Consider the following 21,073-nt stretch of genomic DNA (forward strand, 5'->3'; position numbering starts at 1 on the left):
CATCCAATTGTTGTTGAGATTACAAAATGTAATGCAAATAATAATCTTTGTAAGAACAAATGAATGGAGTTCTGAAGTGTATTATGCTGTTTTGTCTTGTAATCCAATTGCAAATCATTATATATAACTACAGAAACCCTGTTAAAAGACCATGGATTTTGCTAAAGTGGCATCAATATATGATTTGGCACAAACGTCTCAGCTTCCCCAAATGTCCCATCATAACAAGGCCTTGCTGTCGTCATCTCTACAGTGCTTTTGCCTTATGGGAGCCAGCGGCTGGTGCCTCAGTGACTTGTTGCTCCACTTGTGGGCTTCCTGAAGACCCGGCTCCAGAAAATACAGACACGCTCCAAAACCAGCCAGGACCAGGAGCGAGACCAGCAGATAGACAGGGACAAACCAGTCCAGAAACATCCAGGGCATTGTGTTATCTCAAAAGTACAGAAAGAGAGAAACAGTTGTATTATTCTCTAAATGACAACGCACCTGTGCACTGCAGTATATAAAATGCTGCATGATCCATATCAAAATATGACGGTACTGTCACTCATACTTAACACTGCAGCATTCTGTCAATGAAGTACAATGAAGATGAAATACACTAAAAATGAATCATACTTTTACAGTATGCCATTAAACATCACTTCCACACATGCACATATGTATCATGTGTGTCTACATACCTGCAGTCTTTCCTTGATTGTCTCTGAACTAGCGCTGTAGGTTTGGGTTTAAAGTCTCAAACCCAGGCTGAGCAGATAGAATAGTCTTAATTAAAACGCTGAACAACGAAGCCGCTGGTGAAGCTATATGGACAAAGACATTTTATTTTATTCAATGCTATGGAATGAGGGCTTTTCTTGCACCCTTGCGTTCGTGCTCTCCTTGTCAAAGCTGTACCATCCCATTCCAGTTGGGAGGGGGGTAACCATGGAGACATCTCTGACGAGGAAAGGGCCAGAGCAGAAGTTACATAATATTTTTGTAACCCTGTCATCTCGGCCTTACATTCCTAATCATTTCATGTTAAACTGGAACATGGCAATTATCATTTGATTTTAAACCTGTGTGACTGACTTTCTTCTGTGGAACACAAAAGAAGAAATTTAACAGAATGTCCATGCTGTTCTTTTACATAATGAATAGTGACCTCGAACATTGAGGCTGTAAATATAACAAAAAGGATCATAAAGATGGTTCATATACTAACATGGCTTTTTTAAATCTCATTTTACAACATATGTGTAATCAGATTTAATTGTGTAAATACTTTTTGGCCCCTGTAGCTTTGGAAATGTATAATTACAGACCTATTATTTGCCTCAATAATGGCAAAAAATTCAAATTAAACCAATTTAATTACACACTTTAATCTTTAGTTTTTGCTTCATCACAACAAAAGTAAAAATGAACAGATGTTTTAGTTACTACTTATTAACATTAACAGACGTTTCCAAAAACCTTTTATGTGCATCACATATAGCCAGCTTCTCTTTGAGCAGATTAAATCTGGTAATGCATAAAGGGACTCTAAAGCACTAAAACTTTTTTTTTCCAATGCTATGATCAATGTTTGTCAGCAGCATTTGTATTTTGCCAATATAACACGGTCCACATCTCAAAAAGCACCATATACTGTGATGTGTGAATGTGGCGGCATCATTCTATGAGGGAGATTTCCATCAGCAGGGACTAAAACTCTTGTTAAAAATGGAAGACAAATGGATAGTGCAATAAACTGGAAATGTTCTGAACATTTTGTAATAAAACACCTTTTGTAAATTAAAAAAAAAATAGGTTTGTGATGCTTAAAGTATCACATTGTCAAGAACTGGTGAACGTATGAGTATTTTGAATCAGTACAGACTACTTCATTATTTGAATCAGCATGTGTGTGCTATAATTTGGAAGACTGGTTATTGTTAGATTCACTCTCTGGTTTGTCAGAACTGTGTGCCTGAAGAAAATCAGAGATTATGGAGGCCACGGACTCAGGTTTGTTGAGGTGAATATGATGATCCCCTTCTACATCAACAATGGTTGCCTGCAGAAGAGTGAGAAAGATATTTCTAGATAATAACATTCTAGACAGACATTTTGCTTTTCCAGACACTTTTGTTTGTGTGTGTGTGTATATGCGCACATCTCACTTTTTGATCGGTCCAGCTCTTCAGAATCATATCAACATATCCATCAGGTAGAATAAAGGTTTTGAACAGGCCCTCTTTTGCCCTGAAGAAAGACACATCTTTGATTTTGAATAGTATGTCACAGGACACAAAAGCAGTCTGATAGTGTATGTAACGGATGTGTGGATAATAATATGATGGGTTTTAATTGTACACAGATGCCACTTGGTTTATATTGTCTAATACAGTGACATTCAGGCATTTTAAAATTTGACTTAATGCTATTGTAGGCCAGTATATTTTAACTATTTGTCATACTGTACATTACAAGGTTATGATACCTAAACAGACTTTTAGCATTTAAAATGACTAACTTTCCGTTTTTTTTTTATTTTGAAATTATTTTAGACAATCTCAGAGGATTTAATATCTGCCAATTATTGGTTACTGGCCCTAACATGAAAATAATGATCTTCTTTTCAGAACTATAAAGCAATTTTAATAATGGTGCATTTGTATTTTTCAGCATTGTGCTTAAAAGTGCACAGTGCTTCTCCTGAGCATTATGAAAAGTGTGGAAAAACTTGTGTCTGTGTGTGAACTCACAGCAGTATCATCACTGGGGCTTTAACTAGTGACATCATGTGGAGGCATTGTTCCATGTTATTATTCGCAATGTTTTTCTGAAACAAAACCAAATATCCCCAGTTTGGCAAAAAAAGAGAGAGATTTAAATATGAAGTAACGAACATTTATCATGATGTGTATAGTTTGTTTTTTATAAATTCCTTCCTAAACACAAAACATTTGTATAGCAAAAACCATGTCAAAAAAAGGAATACTGTATTACTGTACTACCACTGTATATGAAAATATGAGTTTTGGAAGATCTGTCACAGATGAATATGGGTCAACTAAATCTGAAATCTTTTTTTCGTGAATAAACTAGAATGTAAAAGAATGAATAAATCTACTGAAATGGCTCACCAGGTTGATCCTGAAATCTCTGGTGAATACGAATCCTTCAAGAGAAAGGAAGTCATTTAGAGAAAAAGGGAGAAAATCTGGGTCCATAGAATAAGTGTGCAATTGCTGTATGTCTTACCTCCCTCAACTTCTCTGACTGCTCGCTCTAACAGAATGTCTGCAGACTGATCAGAAAGGGAGGGGTTTGCAGCCTTCAACCTGAAAGAGGATAATAATAATAATAATAATAATAATAATAATAATATCCTAATATATGATATATATATATTATATAAATATATATATATTATATATATATATCATGGTTGACAGAAAAATATTAAGCAACACAATATACGCAGGTGACGTAGGCACAGTATAGCATACGCCACCTGCGTACTACTCAGATTCTCTTCATTGTGTTGCGGCTGACACAGAAGAACATACACTGCCTGCATTCAGTAGGTAAAGTCATTATGTTTGCTTTCTTCGTGTACAAAAAGTATTCTTGTCGCTTCATAACGTTAGGGTTGAATCACTAGATGGAGTATTCTGATGATGCTTTTCATACTTTTCTGGACCTCGACACTGTAATTTACTTGGCAGTCAATTTGACAGTCATAGGCCTCCCTGTTTTCATCCAAATATCTCAAAATTTGTGTTCCGAAGATTAACAAAGCTTTTACGGGTTTGAACGACATGGGGGTAAGTGAATGACAAAAATTTTTCATTTTGGGGTGGAGTAACCCTTTAAATATGTTCGAAAATTTTAAGACAAATATTTAGGGAAAAAAAAAAAAAAAAAGTTTAAAAAGTTGCCCTGAAGTGCAATTACCTTTTCTTTTCCCTTGATTTGATCCATTTTTATAAATCATTTATAATAAACAGCAATATTCAATAAAAAGAAAAAAATAAGATTTGTAATTGAATTTAATCATGCAGTGAGATCCAGGCAGATTAAGTCTTTCAGTAAATTTAACTATTTAAAGACAAAAAGTATAAATGATACAATTTACAGTATAATGTAAGATTCATCTGCCTGGATCACACTGCATCAATTGTCTATATTCAGAAGTCAGACAGAGCTTAAAATTATGGGGAAAAGAATGTTGTTGTTAAAACTCAACAGAATACAGAACAAAAAATAAATAAATGTATGTGCTATACATGTTTGTTTTGTAAGTAAACATCAGGCATTCTTCACCTTTCTTGGCTTTTCATATGTGTGTACACCCTCTCTTTCCTCTCCTCCGTCTTGTTGGTAATACTGAATTTGATCCTTTATCCCTTTCCTCATGTTCTTAAAACATATCAGTCTAAGAAAGGACAAACAAACATGTATGTTGTTATCACTGACGCATGCATGTTGAATAAGAAGTCTTCTGTATGATTTACAGCTAAATGCTCCATTTTCTTGTTACCACTTGTGTTGGGAGGAATCCATATGTATCCAGGAGAACTACGGCATCAACCATCTCTGGGTACAAGGCACTAAACTGGAAAATCAGAAGGAGCTGTTCTCACACACTACATTTACACAACACAAAAACATTGGTTCTCAGTTACTGCAAAACCAAAAATGCATCCATTCAACGACGGCAGATTAAAAACACTGCTAGGCAGACTTATACTCATGCACGGGAAGATAGCAAAAAGTTGGACCTTTACAGCTCGCCGTAATATTAAATCATTTAAAGACTGCATCATTTTAGTACTGTGATAGGTTGTCCCTTTATGTCAAATCTGGCTCATGAAGCAAAACCAGTTCAGAAACACTGTACTAAACAACTACAACTTTTACAGAAATATGAAAAAAAAACTATGACAGATACTCACAAGTCCTGCCACATTCCCACCTGTTAAAGAAACATCAAATAATAATAATCACAAATAATTAACCCAGTTCAAAAAACAGCTTCTGCTCATTTGAATGTCATGAATATTTGTTACTTATTTGTGAAAGTTATTTTTATCGTAATTTCACATATTCCAGTGTTATTCCAAGCATTAATTTTTGTTTATAGATTTGTGCAAGATAGTGTTAATGCGTTCACCGTCTCTGTTTTCCCATATCTTTACCCAAAAACTAAGTGTCATAGAAGGAAAGTACAAGAAAAACACAAAAACAAGGGATTTACAGAGCACTACAGTAACATGGCTTCACAATAACAGGAATTATCATCAGTTAACTTACAGTTTACATAGATCCTCTGACCTGTTCACACACAAAAGTGAACTCTGACCTGTCAGTGAATGAAGACAGCAGTAAAAGAGCTGACTCACCCATACTATGTCCAATGATAGAGAATCGTTTCCACTGAAGAGCTGCAAACAAATGCAGAAAAAAATACTAATATAGACAAACCCATGTTTTCCAGTAAAAATTACAAAAAGTGCTGAAGTCGATTCATTAATGTTTGTAACAAAGCCCAAGTTGCTTCAAACCTTCTACAACTCGCCGCACATCTGCCACGTACAAAGGGAAGGTGTAAAAGCATCCATCAGGCCTATGAGACGAGAGACCATGACCTGGAAAGTCAATGGCTACGAATCTCCAGTCTGGAAGAGATGTGGAGAAAAACAGAGAGAACAGGAACTAGTTTCACTGCACTGATGTTTGTAAGAATGAATTTATCCATGTGGACCTTCATAATGTTAATAAACTCTCTGGACTCGGAAACACTATACCTTTAGGAAGCAGTGGAATCAGGGTATTGAACGTCCCAGAGTTGTCAGCCCAACCGTGCAAGCACAGCACGGGACGGCCTTCAGAAGGACCCCAAACCTGACCTCTCACCTCTCCCCATGGGACAGTCATTCTGAACTCAGACGCTGGGTCAAAATACAGAAGAGTCATAACCATGTGTATTCTATAAAATATGACAACTAGCGAACAGTGCTCCCTGCATGTATTTAAAAGTAATTTTGATGATGTATGTTAACCCAGCAATAACTTTAATTTAAAAAGTCTGTTTCTTACCTGCTCTCTTCATCGTGTTTGTGGCAAAGTGTCTGAGGCTGCGTGAAGGCAGGCAGCATTCTCATACCTTGCAGTGCAGTTCAACTACAAGATAACGACAAACTTATGTTTGACTGAAAAAGATATTTGTACATTTTGGAGGATACCCTAACTTACGCCTTATTCATTTGATCATGCAACACACAAAGTTTGACGACTAACTTCACAGATGCAGAACAGACATGCAACTAGAATAATTATGCCTATAAAATAAAAGCTAAAATATAAAATACATGTTGCTACTATGTTAAACTTACGTCGAGGGATATATACATATATCGCCTGCTCTTCAAGGTGAACAATTTACAAGCACATCTGTGAGCAAAGCGTACCTATCCAGTGACTTTTAAAATATTTTTAAAATAAAAGTACTTGCCTCTGAATGTTAATTTGCTGAAAAAAGCATCTCGAAAATAAATTAACTACAACAATCAAAAAATTCATTTTTTTTTAAAACTGTTAATTTGATGCACTATATAACTTCACTCCACTACAAACACTGTGTCTCGTCCTACTTTATACTGAAAATATCCGGTCACAAGGGAACACAGGCGTTTGCCCTAATCGTGGCTTCACGTATCCGGATCTGAAACCCAAAACACCAGGTAAAAACGCTACTACACAGTGAAATATGATTTGATTGTGATGCCTGCTTCAGACTAATTTCCCAGTTTCCTGTACAAGGTGGGCTCGTTCGGCGTATTATTCAGTCCCTTTTTAATCAGGAAACCCCATAATGTAATCAGAGATCTACATGATGAGCCATGTAGACCATGAGACCTACAATGAATGCCAAAAATCGAATGCATTATGAGGACAACTGACACATTTATGCATTCGCAGATATTTATCTGCAATTATAATATGCGGGTTTATACACCAGATCTGTTTATATTGCAGGATTCGTGCACTTTCATTCTTTGATTCAGATTGTGATTCAGTTTCGGTGTGTGGACGCAATGGAGGTCCGCTTCACGCGAGGCAACAATCCGCGATCCTCGAGCGCTCGCTTCACGCGTCCCAAAACGGAGGTGAGCGTGAGCGCGTTCGCGCTGCTCTTCTCGGAGATGGTGCAGTACTGCCAGAGCCAGGGTGTACTCGGTGTCTGAGCTCCAGGCCCGGCTGGCAGACATGGGCCAAGGGGTTGGAGCCAGCCTTCTGGATGTTCTTGTGATGAGGGAGAAAAAACGGAAAAAAGAGAGACCAAAGTTTTGAACTACTCCTCTTTATAAGGTAATTGCTGTTATTTATTTGCAGAGTGTAGATCATTCATGCTTACAAGAACAGTTCACCTAAAAATGAAAAATCTGCTGTATCAAAGATGAGTTTGTTTTTTTAGATTTTGGAGAAATTTAGCATTCCATCACTTGGTTCACTCAGTGGAACCTCCTGCAGTTCATGGTGCCATCAGAATGAGAGTCCAACTGCTTATACGAACATCATAATAATTTGTAAGTATCCACTGAAACTCCAGTCCAGTTCAGTAAATGTCTTATGTTTGTAAGAAAGTGTGTTTTTTGTAAGCAACAAATCCATTATCTAATCAGTCTTAACCATAACTTTTCTGGCCAAAATAGAATCTATCTACTGAAGTCTATCTACTGTTGTCCTCGTCACATCAAAATCCTCCAAATGTATTTGTTTAGAACTGTTTTTAGACTGTTTAACTGATGGAGCTTGAGTCATTTATTTGTGGATATTGTGACGTTTTTTATCAGCTTTATAGCTGTTTGGACTATCATTCTGGACGGCACCCATGCACTGCACAGGATCCAGTGTGTTGAGCAAGAAATGTAAAGCTAATTTCTCCCGATCTGTTCTGGATGAAAAACCTAACTCATCTACATCTTGAATGGCCTGGGGTGAGTAAATTTTCATGCCTTTTTCAATTTTCGGGTGAACGGACTCCCTTTTAAAGTTCACAGCCTATCGTGTTTAACGCTTTATTTCTTTCGGTCCCTAGGTAAATGTTGGAAAGCATTATTTGGGAAGGAAGCAGACAAACTGGAGCAAGCCACGATGATGACAAAACAACTACATCATTGAAAGGGCCTTTGATCAATGGCTAACATTTCAGTACTAATCCACACACGTTATGAAAAGTTTTATGAGACCTCAGCAGCCTCAGGCGTGTCACACGATGCTGTCTTGTCACGTGACTTACTCATCGGAAGTCGCCTGTGCTGCTCGCGAGTGGACGCTTGCTGTAAACATGCGGTAACCGGAAGGAGCCTTCAATGAACCACACAGGGCCAAAAACAAAACCCGTTGAACGGACTCCGGGGTCCCGTTGTGCTGTGTATCATTAAACTGGGATTTTAATGCCGACAGCCTCTGCGCGTGATTTTAAACCATGACATGTTGGCCGAGGTGGACATGAAGTGAGCAATCATGTTTCCTCCGGTGAGTGACCGTAACGCTCGCGATGTGACCATATGAGCTAGATGCTGACTGTAATGTTTATAATGTTATTTTCTGGAGCCTCTAGTGCGCTCGATGGGGTGTTAGACTGCAAAAGGTGGAAATATAATCCTATTTTTATGGAATGGATTAAAAATGTCTGTATTTTGTGGATTGTGTATCGTATATATGTGCAGTGCACAGAAGTGCTTAGTTAGGGATGCACACTGGGCCATTTCAGATGTCAAAGATTTGAGCCTGTTTATTGGCCATGAGCTCTGGATCTGACTCAGGTAATTTTTTTTAGTTTTAGTCTCTGCACATTCTTACTGATCTGAAGTAAATAAATAACTGTTTCTGTATGCACTTTGCAAGTGCTATTAAGTGATGATTCGTGTCTTAAAATAGTCTTTCCTGTCCTACGTCCTCACAGAGCTCATAGAAGCATTTAGTTCTGAGCATTGTGCAAGCTTGTGAACCTTATGCAGTCTATAATGCAGATTCGTGTGGTCAGCATTTATGTTTCTACTTCTATGCTTCAAAGTCTATACTCACTTTGACTAGTATGTGTGTGTCCCCCTAAAATGCAAATGTAGGGATTTGTGTGGAGTTTTCACTGACTTGCATCTTCCTTTTGGTCCCCGCAGGTCCTAAATATTTGGTTACACGCTCATTGCTGAAAACATGTTGCGCGAATAGCCCTCCTGTTTTGGCGTTTGTTTTGCAAGCTTTTGTGGTTTGGGGTGGATCTAGTATTACATCACGAGTCTTGGAGAGAATGCTGTTTTAGAACATAGATTATGTATGTGACTTCATTTTCCCCCGCTTGTTTTCGGATTTTTCTTCCCTCATTTGTGCTCACATTGACCTTATTCCTACAGTAACACCACAATGGACTTATGGAGTCATAAATGTTGCTGGGAAATTATAAATCTACATTTGGCCAGCTGTTTTCATTTTAATTTCACCTGGGTTTATAGTGACCATAAAATCGGCCTGGGAATGTGTAGAGAGAATATAAACCTGATCTGCTCAAGAAGAGCCATTGGACTGCCTTTCAGATATACTGAAGCTGTAGGATTGGAGGTGGATAGTGTTTAACACCCAACAGCAATTGCTGTTTGTTCTGATTGTTGACGGATCCTGTTGCATTACTTTTCAGGGTATTTAATTCTAAATCCCACCATACCATTGGCTGGAACAAACTGCAAATTTCATGGCCTCTAAAGTAGTACTAAGTTTGTGGGATTAAAATACGTTAGTTATTATATATATATAATATATATATATATAATATATTATTATATATATATATTATATATAATATATATATAACTACTATAACTAAATCTACTAATAATGGTAAATTGGGCTGTTTTTAAGTAGCTAAACATTAAGGTAATAATAAAATCTCGCATTTGCTTTCTTTTTTTGGTCTTATTGTGAAAGTGTTGTGGTCTTGTTGTGAAAGAGCATTATTAATCTTTAGCAACTTGTTCCCCCACTGAAAGGCACCCCTTTCTGCTGGTTATTTTGATAAAGTTTAACCAATAGTCAAAAAACTCATTTAAGGTTTATTATAGTTTCCAGTTTAACTCTTTGTTAATGTAATACCTAATTTCTGTCAACATCCCAATCATTCTGACAACAGATTAATAGGAAAACTACAAAAATTTTTTTCTTCATAGCTATGATGTTTTGGTCAAAAATAATGTTAAATATATGGAAGTAAAATGGTTTATGCTTGTATACACCAATCTATGTTGTCTATAAAAGTTGCTTTCACACAGACCACATTTTTTTCATTGAGAGCTTTTCAGTTGTTGGTGTATTTTCTTTCAGTTTCTTTAAAAACAATGCAATAGTGGAAATTTGTTTAGCTGGTGTGGTTGCATCTTTTGCAGCATCTGAAAAAATGCTGCCTCAAGTTAATAGAGACTGTTAACAAGACTTTCTCTCGTGTTAAATGTTTTTTGATGTTTTTCCTATATAGATGTCCGCCTAGTTCAACATACAAGAAAAAAATATCTTGAGAATATTTCATAAATTTCTTTTTTTCTAGGGTTGCTCCAAAATTTATTTATTATTTTTTTAAGTATTAGTTTGTTGACTGAAAGCAAAATTACATTTTCATTTAGCTAAAAAAAACGAAAACAAAACAAAATATGTCAATCATCATAGTACGAGTTCTTGTGGCAATGAGACCCGCATCTCACATATTTTCAAACCAAACAATTTTACATGACTGCGATTCATAACAGGAATTTTTGTCTTCCTGTGAAGTGTGGTTCAGCTCCTCACAGCTTACAAGGTCAGCTGTTTATAGTTTAGCCACAAAAAACATCTTTTGGGCCCAGTAATTGCAGCCCGTTTTTTGGTTGCTGAAATTTTTCAGTTGTTTTTCATTGTATAATGTGTGGTCTTTATGTACCCACCCCCAGATTGTGTTCCTGTGTGGCTCACGCAGAACAAGCAAAACCCCGATGCCATCGGTGATGGAGTATTAATAACATGCTGAAGCCAAACCCTTGACCTTATTATGACAGCAAAAGCCGTGTGAGTAGCCTTGTACGCCTATGCTCCGAAAACATGCCTACCTGGTAAAACTGGAAGGATGAGATTTTTATTCAGTTTTATTTTTGGGCATATTGATTTTGACTCTGTGCCCACTGTAGTCATCGACAGTGCTCATGAGTGGCCTGTCAGACGCCCACATCGACTGCAATTTTGCTGTGAAGATTCCTATCATTTCACTATACTAAACTCAAAATCATTCCTGTTATACAGTAACAAGAATGTGGCGCATTTGAGGCATTGTGCTTTAAGGCAAGGATTCCAGAGCTCGGCTCTGACAGGGCACACAGATTGCTTCTAGATGAACAATGAATTGTTTTGATTAGAGAGACCCAATGAGAGCCAAGAGTTAGAGTTCATAAAACCTATCAGTTCTCTATCCCTTTTATGCTTAATCATGCAGTCCTCGCAGTTCCAGATGTTCAAGAAAGTAAAGAATCATGGAAATCACATCAGCTATGATACTCGGTGTGAACAGTACATGGCACTTACACAGAACACTGTGGTGATTGTCTGTTACTTTCTGCTGTTCGGTAACTAAAACGGCAGGGACAGTTTCCCATATAGTCAGGCCCACACATGCTGCGCATCATTAATCTCATTTAAGTGACTGGCTCACTGACGTTTTGTCTTTTGTATTTCACTTTTCCGTTTCAGCATAGATTAGACGCTTGTCACTCTGGATTGTGATTTATGAGGCATGAAAAAATGGTGTTCCACCCATATTTCTGTGGGGACATATAGGCGTGGTAGCTGTGAATAGTATGATTAATCTCATAAAAACCAAAATTAATATAGCATTAGTATTATCAGTCAAATCGTCTGTATTTAATTAATAAATATATAGCGCAATGCGTTTGCTTAAAAAACCATCTTCCTTTAACTTGTTATAGAAAAGCACTGAGGGCCACAAGAGATTAAAGCCCCTTATGTTTTTTTTTCTCTTGCTTTTTATTTTTTAATGTGAAATATTGCAAATATTATATTATTTTTTATTTTAATTTAGTTTAACATTATAATGCCCGTTTATATTGTTTATTTTTATTTTTTATTTTATAGTCAATCATGACATGTATCCCACACAACATTTTGCCCAATTGTTGCCCGGCCCTACAAACACAGTTTTTTTTTACAGTTTTTTTTAATCAGAAAAAATCATCAATTGTTCATCAAATAACGTGCAGTGCCCTAGTGTATGCGCTTGTGTGATTTAATAATTTATTCCGAGATATAATACTGCTGTCCTCTTGGCAATTCTTTGTCTGTAGTTTCATGTGATTGTGATAACGTGGTTCGAATCGTGTGGTGGATCTACTGCAATAAAAACACTGAGTGAATCACTACTGAGTGCTAAAAATCACTTACTGTTTTGGTTTTTACAAAAAAAAAAAAAAAAAATTTTTTTTGGAAATAACCATTCCTTTTCACCAGTTTCAAAGTCATATTTCCTGTATTACAGAAAATGCTTAGAAAACACTATTTGGGAAGTGTTTTCTCTCAATTATTTGTGAAGAAAGAAAGAAATAAAGCCTAATTTTGACTGCTCCTAGTGAGTGCATCAGACAGGATTGACACTAAAACACACTAAGAGACTGAAAGAAAATCCAGAGCATTCATTTACAAACCAGCCATGGCTAATTAAAGACTTGTCCTTGACAAAACTTAAACCAGTCTTAAGATCGTTTCACAATGACTTGCTATGGAGAGGAAGCATTAAGGTTTGCTGGCATTTCCAGGTCAACAATGAACCTTGACAATTTTTGTTCTTTTCCGAGAAAGTCTTTTGACAATCTGGCCCAGTCTCAAGTGATCTCGCATCACTTTAAGAAGGAGAACGCTCATCAGATCTCAAGTTTCGGGTTGTGCACATATGGCGATCTCTATCTTACTAAAGTAAGACTGAAGTTCCATCCTTAGGCCCCCCTCTAGTTGAGCGCCATCTTGTCTTTCAGTCCCTGTCCTGATGATCTTAGTGTGGGAACTTTGATTCAAATTAATTAACAAGTTCTGTTTTTTATAGACTGTATGTGTTGTGGTAGGGTAAACTGTAAGAATTTAAATGTCTCTTCTATTCTCACAATGCTGCATTTAATAACTAGTTTTGATTTTAATATATTATAAACTGTAATTTATTCCTGTGAATTTTGTCATTGTGAATTTAATGCATTCTTAGGAAAAAAAGTATTAATTTCATTCAAAACAACAACCAGAACTTACGTTTGTAGACGCGCAACAACCAAACCTAAACTTGGTAGTTTTTCTGTGAATGTAATCGAAATGGATTAGAGTTTTGAAACTCTAAAGAGACTGTGTTACATTGTGCTTTATCTCATGGTACGATCTCGTGTCTCTCTTTCTCTTTCAGAAGAGGTAGGCTTACTGGTTGCCGTGACAGGCCTATGGTTCGAATGACTGCAGGATGAGTATAGCAACCCCCGGCCCGTCCCCGGTAACAGGTGGCTGATATGTGGCTGACCACGAAGAAGAAGAGCATTGCGCAGGAAGTTTAAATATTTCTTCATGAAGTCCATGTGAAAGTACCAAGCCAAAGGCCGAAACCTTTTAAACTGTTATTGCAAATACTGAAGATTCTTACTTAGTAAACTATACAGGTTTTAAAAGGCTCTCTTTTCTCTTAGAATTTATTTCTACAGCTCATATACTCATCCCACAGCTTACTAAAGACAGCATTGCAGCTCAAGTCTCAGTTTTAACCCCCCATTCATTCTTTACCACTATTTCATAGGTTAGTTTAATAGGCATGAAATTTCTATTGTGGATTTTTTTAGCCACACTTTGAAAACCAAGATCACATTATTCAATAAATGTTAAAAAACGTAGGCTCTTTCATGCACACACACATAAAATAGATTTTTATTTAGTACTTACTTATATTATATATTTAAATATGATACAGCCCAATTTTTGGTCTCATTTGGCATTAGTATTGTTATAAAATCGTTTCCTCTCTTTTTTTTGCTGTTTCATTATCTCTAGCTGGTGCCTTTTCGGCTTAAGCATGAGATGGCGGTGACGTTTTTAAGAGGAAAACACAGCTTCATTTAAACACCTTTTTTCTCAAGACTACGAAGATTCAGATGATGCACTTGCTGTTTACACACAGAGTGATGTTTATGACCACATGTTTTACACAATAGAACAGGTAACGTATCAGTTTACTAATTCATGTTTTGAGGGATATATTTGGGTAGTGAGCTCAGTGTAGTCATAACACAGTTTGGCGTATGTTCAGCCTCTGTCTTCTGAAAGTAGCTTGTTTGTTTGGCTGTATAACTGCGTAAGTGTATTTTTTTAGCATATATAGTATATTTTAGAAAAAACTATATTATTCATCTACAGCAGCTATTCGCCTTTTTTCCCAGCTGGAGTTTGGTCACGAGGTGGTTAGGTTTTTAATTGCTTATATAACGCCTATTCTTTTCACACTGGTCTTTCAGTACCTGGCTTTGCCAGAGAATACAGTGGGCCGTTATGGCTTATGTGTACCATGTGGGCGTGAACGAAGTGCGCTCTCTCTGTGGTCAGCAGTATTTATAAAAAAGGCCGGATCGATCCAGCTAACTGACACCTTCCATCATCGATCCGCATGTGGTCACAGGTGACAGTTTTACTGCCTTTGTTTCATCCCAGGTTTATTCCTGTTCTGATTTTAGTCGTTGTTTTAACCAAAACAGACATTAGGATCAAGGCAAAGACTTAAGGAACCTGAAATATTAGTTTTCTAGCATTTTTCTTTATTTTTGTTGATGAAGTTGATGAAACTAAAAGATCTTGTTCCTTCCTCTTTTGCACGTTGTTATTACTTGCAGTTCCTTGTTACTGAATGTACCACAGGAATCACTTTCAAAATAAATCTAAAAAAAAACTTGCTCCTGAGGACCCTGTCGGTCACTGCAGCTGGTTTCAGTTTGGTGATGAATTTCCTCTCTTCCTCTCTGTAGACATGTTATTGGAGTGAACCCTTTGTCCACTCCCACAGCAGGTCTGGGCCGTGAGTAGAGGAACTTCACCCTCAGTTTCACAAGTAAGTAAACAGGGGTTTTTTGAATGCAAGTTTTCACATTTCAATTAATAATCTAAACTCCACACACTCTCTCTCAGGCTCATTAATGTCACCATACAGTTCCAGCTCAAGGCGATAAATCTTCAGACCATCATCCACAATGAACATTCCTGACTGTTACACATTCTTTACTCACGGTGAGTTTCCACATAAAATGCTAGTTTCATCAAAAAAAAGTAATTTTATTTTAAAAGATTTGTTAACAGAAATTTGTCATGGAGAAAAAGCAATGGGCCATGTAAAGATATAAATGAAACTATACTATTACATTAAAGAATATGTCATTTTAAAATTTTTTGAACATACCTTTTAATTTGAAACAATCTGTCATTTTTCGTTTTTCAGCCCAGTGGTATTGAGATTTTCTGTTTCCAATCTGGGCAATGGAATTTAGTTTTTAACTAACAACGTAATGTTATAAATTTCTGTAAATTAATATTAAACATTTTAGTTTTGTATTTATACAATTAGAAATGTTTATGGAGAAAAGGCATACATAAATATATTCTCATATATTTTTATATATATATATATATATATAATAGTATATGTATATATATAATATCTATCATAAATATATTCATATATATATTATTGCATTCAAAATACGTTTTTGTTCACATAATATATGTGTGTTATTATAATACACACATGCAGTACAAATATTTTTACCAAATATTTACATGTACTATACATTTTTATATTTAAATCTTTTATTATCACCACGATACATATCTTAATAATATGTAAACACACACATATGTCTTTTCGTAAATATATACATGATATTTTGTATTATATATACATGATATACCATGATAAAACAGTACAGTACACATCTAGTTATTATGTAAAAAAAAACTTTTATTTTTTGTGAGAACACATAATAATATTTTATATATATATTTAGTTTTTAGTTTTGACCCAATGTGTCTACATTTTCTTTTTCCTATTTGGCCAAGTAATTAATTTTTTTGCACTCAAAAAAATATGCACTGAAAATAATTTGATATACTGTATATAATTGGTCCCTGTTTTATGTTCAATTCTGCTGGAAACACAAAGCTCACAGTGGTAAAGTTAAGATCAGTCTTGATAATCAGGCCTCCATTAAGGAATGTAGAGACCCCAGTGTGTCTGGACACGGTAAGACTCAATTACCCCACGTATAATTTTTTTACATTGTGGATATTCATTATATATGCTCATACTCATGCTGTTTCTCTGTCTGCAGCTGATAGTTATGCTCGTGTGTGGTTTGATGTGGCCGTTATAGTGGTTTGTATTTTCTCTCTGCTCCTCTGTGGTCGCTCAATCATCAGAGGAATCATTCTTCAAAAATGTAAGACATTGTATCAGACAAATCCACATTAATGTGACCAGTGATTATATAGTGAATCCTGGCGCTAACGTTCTCTCTCATATTTCTCTTCAGGAGTTTGTGAAGTACTTTAAGAGCTCTCTGAAGCGTGATGTCTGTTGGGGAGACACAATGGAGTTTATAAACGGATGGTATATTCTGCTCATCATTAGCGACGTGCTCACTATCACAGGCTCCATTATTAAGATCGGCATTGAGCTAAAGGTCAGGCAGTGCAGAAAATGGAAATTCTGAAACGTATGTGTATGGAGGCATTGCATTGGGTCGGCACAATCAGCAGTGATATTACATGGTACTTTGTTTCAACCCTCAGAACCTCTCATCCTACGATGAGTGCGGGATCCTCCTGGGCACCTCGACGTTATTGGTTTGGGTTGGAGTTATTCGCTACCTCACCTTTTTTCAGAAGTACAATGTGAGAAACAAACACACCCAGACACCAGTGTTGTTATGCAGTTACACTGTCCTTTTTATATTATTTCTAAAATTATTTTTAACAATGTTGCTTACATTTCTAGATTTTAACTGTCATCGGCTGAAATAACAACCAAATTCTTTTTTTTAGTACTTTTTTTATTTTATGCAATTCACTCTATCATTAAATGCACCTGAAATGTCATCACAATCTCTAGTGGAGATTTGCTTGTTTTTTTTTTAGGATGTGGATTTTATGTATTATATGGTGTTTTCCTTTCTCAGATTCTCATTGTCCCACTTTACGAGCTGCATTCCCCAATGTGATCCGTTTCTGTTGCTGTGTGGCGGTGATCTACCTCGGTTATTGCTTCTGTGGGTGGATTGTGCTGGGACCCTACCATGTTAAGGTACACAAATTCAATATAATTCAATTAGAATTCAAATAATTCAATGTGGCTAATACATAGAACCAAATCTGCCTTTTTGACATGTTCCGAGTAAAATAAAATAAAAAAATCCAATTGGTTATTAGAAGTATTCCCAGTGTTGTCGTGTTTTTATTATTATTATTATTATTATTATTATTATTATTATTATATTTTTAATTTAGAAATGTCTTTTTTTTTTTTTTTTTGTGCTTTACTTTTTTGACAAAAGTTATTTTAATTTCATACGATTTGCTGCAATATAATAAAATTTAGAGGAATCCAAGAGAGATAATGTTTTTAGAAACTGTCCCAAAAAACGTCTATATTATTTATACTGTTAATATATCATTCAAACATTCGAAGTCAATAAGATTTTTTTTTTTTTTTTTTGGGGAAAATTGATTTTTTTCTCAAGGATGCATTAAATGAATCCACTGACAGTAAAGACATTTATAATATTATAAAAGGTGCTGTTCTTTCAAACTTTTTCACAGTTCCCATACAAATATTATGTTGTTTTAAACATTGATAATAATAAAATGCAGCAAATCAGCATATTAAAATGATTTCAGAAGGATTATGTGAAAATTCAGCTTTGAATCACAGAAATAAATTACATTTTAAAACATATTCAAATAGAAAACAGTCATAATATTTTACAGTATAATTGTTTTTACTGTATTTTTTTTTTTAAATGATTACTAAATAATAGAGCCTTAGTGAGCATATGAGACTTTCAAAAACATTTTAAAAACGAAACTTTTGAACATTCGTGCACACGTGTCTTCTCTCTCATTATATATGGTATGTGGTGTTGATCGTGTTTGTTTCGTTTCCTCAGTTCCGCTCTCTCTCGCCTGGTGTCTGAGTGTCTTTTCTCTCTGATCAACGGAGATGACATGTTCGTGACCTTCAGCGGCATGCAAGAGAGCAGCATGCTCGTCTGGCTCTTCAGTCAGGTGAGTTTCACCTTCACGTCCTCACACAGGTGCGTACATGACAAACGCTACAGGATTCAGAGCGGTAAATATACTCTGTTTCTTTTGCAGGTTTACCTCTACACGTTCATCTCTCTGTTCATTTACATGGTGCTCTCTCTCTTTATCGCTCTTATCACTGGAGCTTATGAGACCATCAAGGTAAGCGTGAAAGACGAGGCAGATGCCGAGATAGAATTGAAAACATGTTTTTTGTTAATGATATCCCTCTCTTACACACTCACAACACGCATATACAAACATACCTGTCTTTGTAAAGTAACTATTTTAACTCAGAACAGTGCTATATGTGGCAGGCAGTGAAACAAAGTGTGGAGTAAGATGATCCAAACAGCTTGATTATAGTAACATGATATCCTTTCATTTCCCTTCAGCATCAAACTCAGGAGCCTGTCCATATCACTGATCTGCATGCGTTCATCGCTGAGTGCACTGACACACCCTGCTCTGGAAAGTTCCGCGGGATTGGAGACCTCGCCGTGCTCTTTCTTCTGCTGCTGTGATAGGTATGTCACCATAGAAACAAAAAAAAACCTTTTTAACATCAGCAATCACTAATTAACACAAATGAATTGCTGTTACATTCAAAATAATTAGAATGCAGTAGAGAAGCGCACAAATAATACCACTGCATGTATATAATTTCCACTTGTGTTACCAAATAGAATTGCATTTTTTTCTTTGATAGCACCACACCTGTTTATATTCTTAAAATAATCAACCTTAAATGCATGCTATAGATCAGTGCTGGGAAGGTTACTTTGAAATGTAATAGGTTACAAATTACAAGTTACCCTTTTTAAAATGTAATAAGTAGTGTAACTATTTCAATTACTTTATTAACGTAGCTGATTACGTTTGATTACATTCTGATTACTTTTATGCATTTCTAATGAATGTTTGTTTTCAACTGGAGTATTAAGCTTACAGTAGTACTCAACACTGAATACTGTCAGACTTTAAAAATCCTTCATTACTTAAATTAAGTATAATTTATTTTAAAGCACAGTCACCACAAAATCAACTTATTTTTTATTGGGGTTTTAGTATTACTCAACATTAAATACTGATTTTAAAATCAAACACATACCTGCCTTTAATAGCTATGATGCTGTTTTTGAAATCAAATCCATAGCACATCAGGAAACACTGGCAAGCAACAAATTCTTTATCTTAAAGAATTCATACCAAATGGCAGAGGCACCAGCATCATCGAAACAGGCAAAGCAACAAAAATATTCAACATAGCAAGTAACATGAAATAATTGAAGTAACAAAGATTGAATTTGAAGACTGGTATTTTCGTTTTATTACAAATCTGAAAAATAATTTTTTACAGTGTACTTTGAGTGCAACACCCAAATCGCAATATCCAATCAAAAACTGATGCATACAATAAAGTCCTCACCCTACATTTTCTTTTTTCAATAATCAGTAACAATTGGGAAGAAAAGATCTGTCACTACTTCTGTGTCATCATGACTTTAAACAGTGATAGTAGAAAATATTTTCACATAAAATACATTTTAGCATAAAGAAATGACATATTTGAGTTTTTAGTTATAACTGGAGGCTGTAATCGTGTCTGTTGGTGTAACCCTGCAGAACCACCACATATGAGGACGTCCTCCTGGTCAACTAGTACAGTCATGGGACTTGATGCCTGAAGACTAAACCTCCCTCTGTTGGTCACACTGTGGTACTGCAACAGTGGCAATGAGAGGAAACCTACAGACAAAATACCTAAGAAGTCACAGTCGCTTCACTTCGGACCTTATGTGAAGAAGAGCACATATGATTTTTTACAAAAGAATCGCTCCAGTCTGGGATAATTTAAGTTTGACCTCAACTTGTTCATAGTTTTAACTTAATTCTGGAGGTTGCTAAAGGCAGCCCAGTACTGCTTCTTAATCTATTAATCTATACGGATAAAAACACTCAGACATTTTGAATTGGGAGAATATTAGACTGATAACACACTGCACACGTGCAGGCGATATGTACAGTAATCATTCCCTCAATGTCGATCCCACATGTTCATTCAGTGCACGTGCTGTGGTGTGCAAGTGGGTCATCAGTCGCCAATACAGGGAGACTGTGGTCAGTGATTCATAACTATTGCTGGCTTTGTTCTGTTGGTTAGTTTTTATGTCTTTGAGTAACGTCTAGTCATGTGTAATGTCTGCATCAGAAGGAGACTGAACTGACAGGCCTAAGCATTTTGCTGCAGCAAAAGATAAGGAGACCATGTGATTAAACATCTTTTTAAAAAATGGCTCTTATTCAGCATTTAGAGCAGAAACAGGACTCCCTGGTGTCAAAATATCATCTCCACCTACCCATAACAAAAATACATGCTCTGCTAGAATCAATTCACACCCAGAATGCCTCAGAAACATAGCCTTAACACGTTTCTGGTGAGTAGAGCTGGCTGTAATTCGAAATGTAATACGTCATTATTGAATCTAATGACTTTAAGTTGCTTTTTTTGTATTTTTTTTATGAGCTTTTTACCAGTAATGACACCTCCATTATTTAATTCCATACTAATTCAATTTGTTTTATACAAAAACGGGATCAAATGCATACTGTAATGTGAAATCTTATTTTTATAAATCATATCAGACAGCCTTAACCTTGATGATTTAGTATTTTGTAGAGACATACAGACTTT

General features: G+C 35.9%; 2 pseudogenes; one reads left to right on the forward strand and one right to left on the reverse strand.

Annotated features, from left to right (window-relative positions):
• Nucleotides 1-814: 814 nt before the first annotated feature.
• LOC122135870 lies at nucleotides 815-6,124 on the reverse strand (annotated as a pseudogene).
• A 952-nt stretch (nucleotides 6,125-7,076) lies between these two features.
• On the forward strand, nucleotides 7,077-20,517 carry LOC122136057 (annotated as a pseudogene).
• Nucleotides 20,518-21,073: the final 556 nt, after the last annotated feature.

Source organism: Cyprinus carpio, chromosome B1 (assembly GCF_018340385.1).
Source record: "Cyprinus carpio isolate SPL01 chromosome B1, ASM1834038v1, whole genome shotgun sequence".
In the NCBI taxonomy this organism is placed as follows: domain Eukaryota; kingdom Metazoa; phylum Chordata; class Actinopteri; order Cypriniformes; family Cyprinidae; genus Cyprinus; species Cyprinus carpio.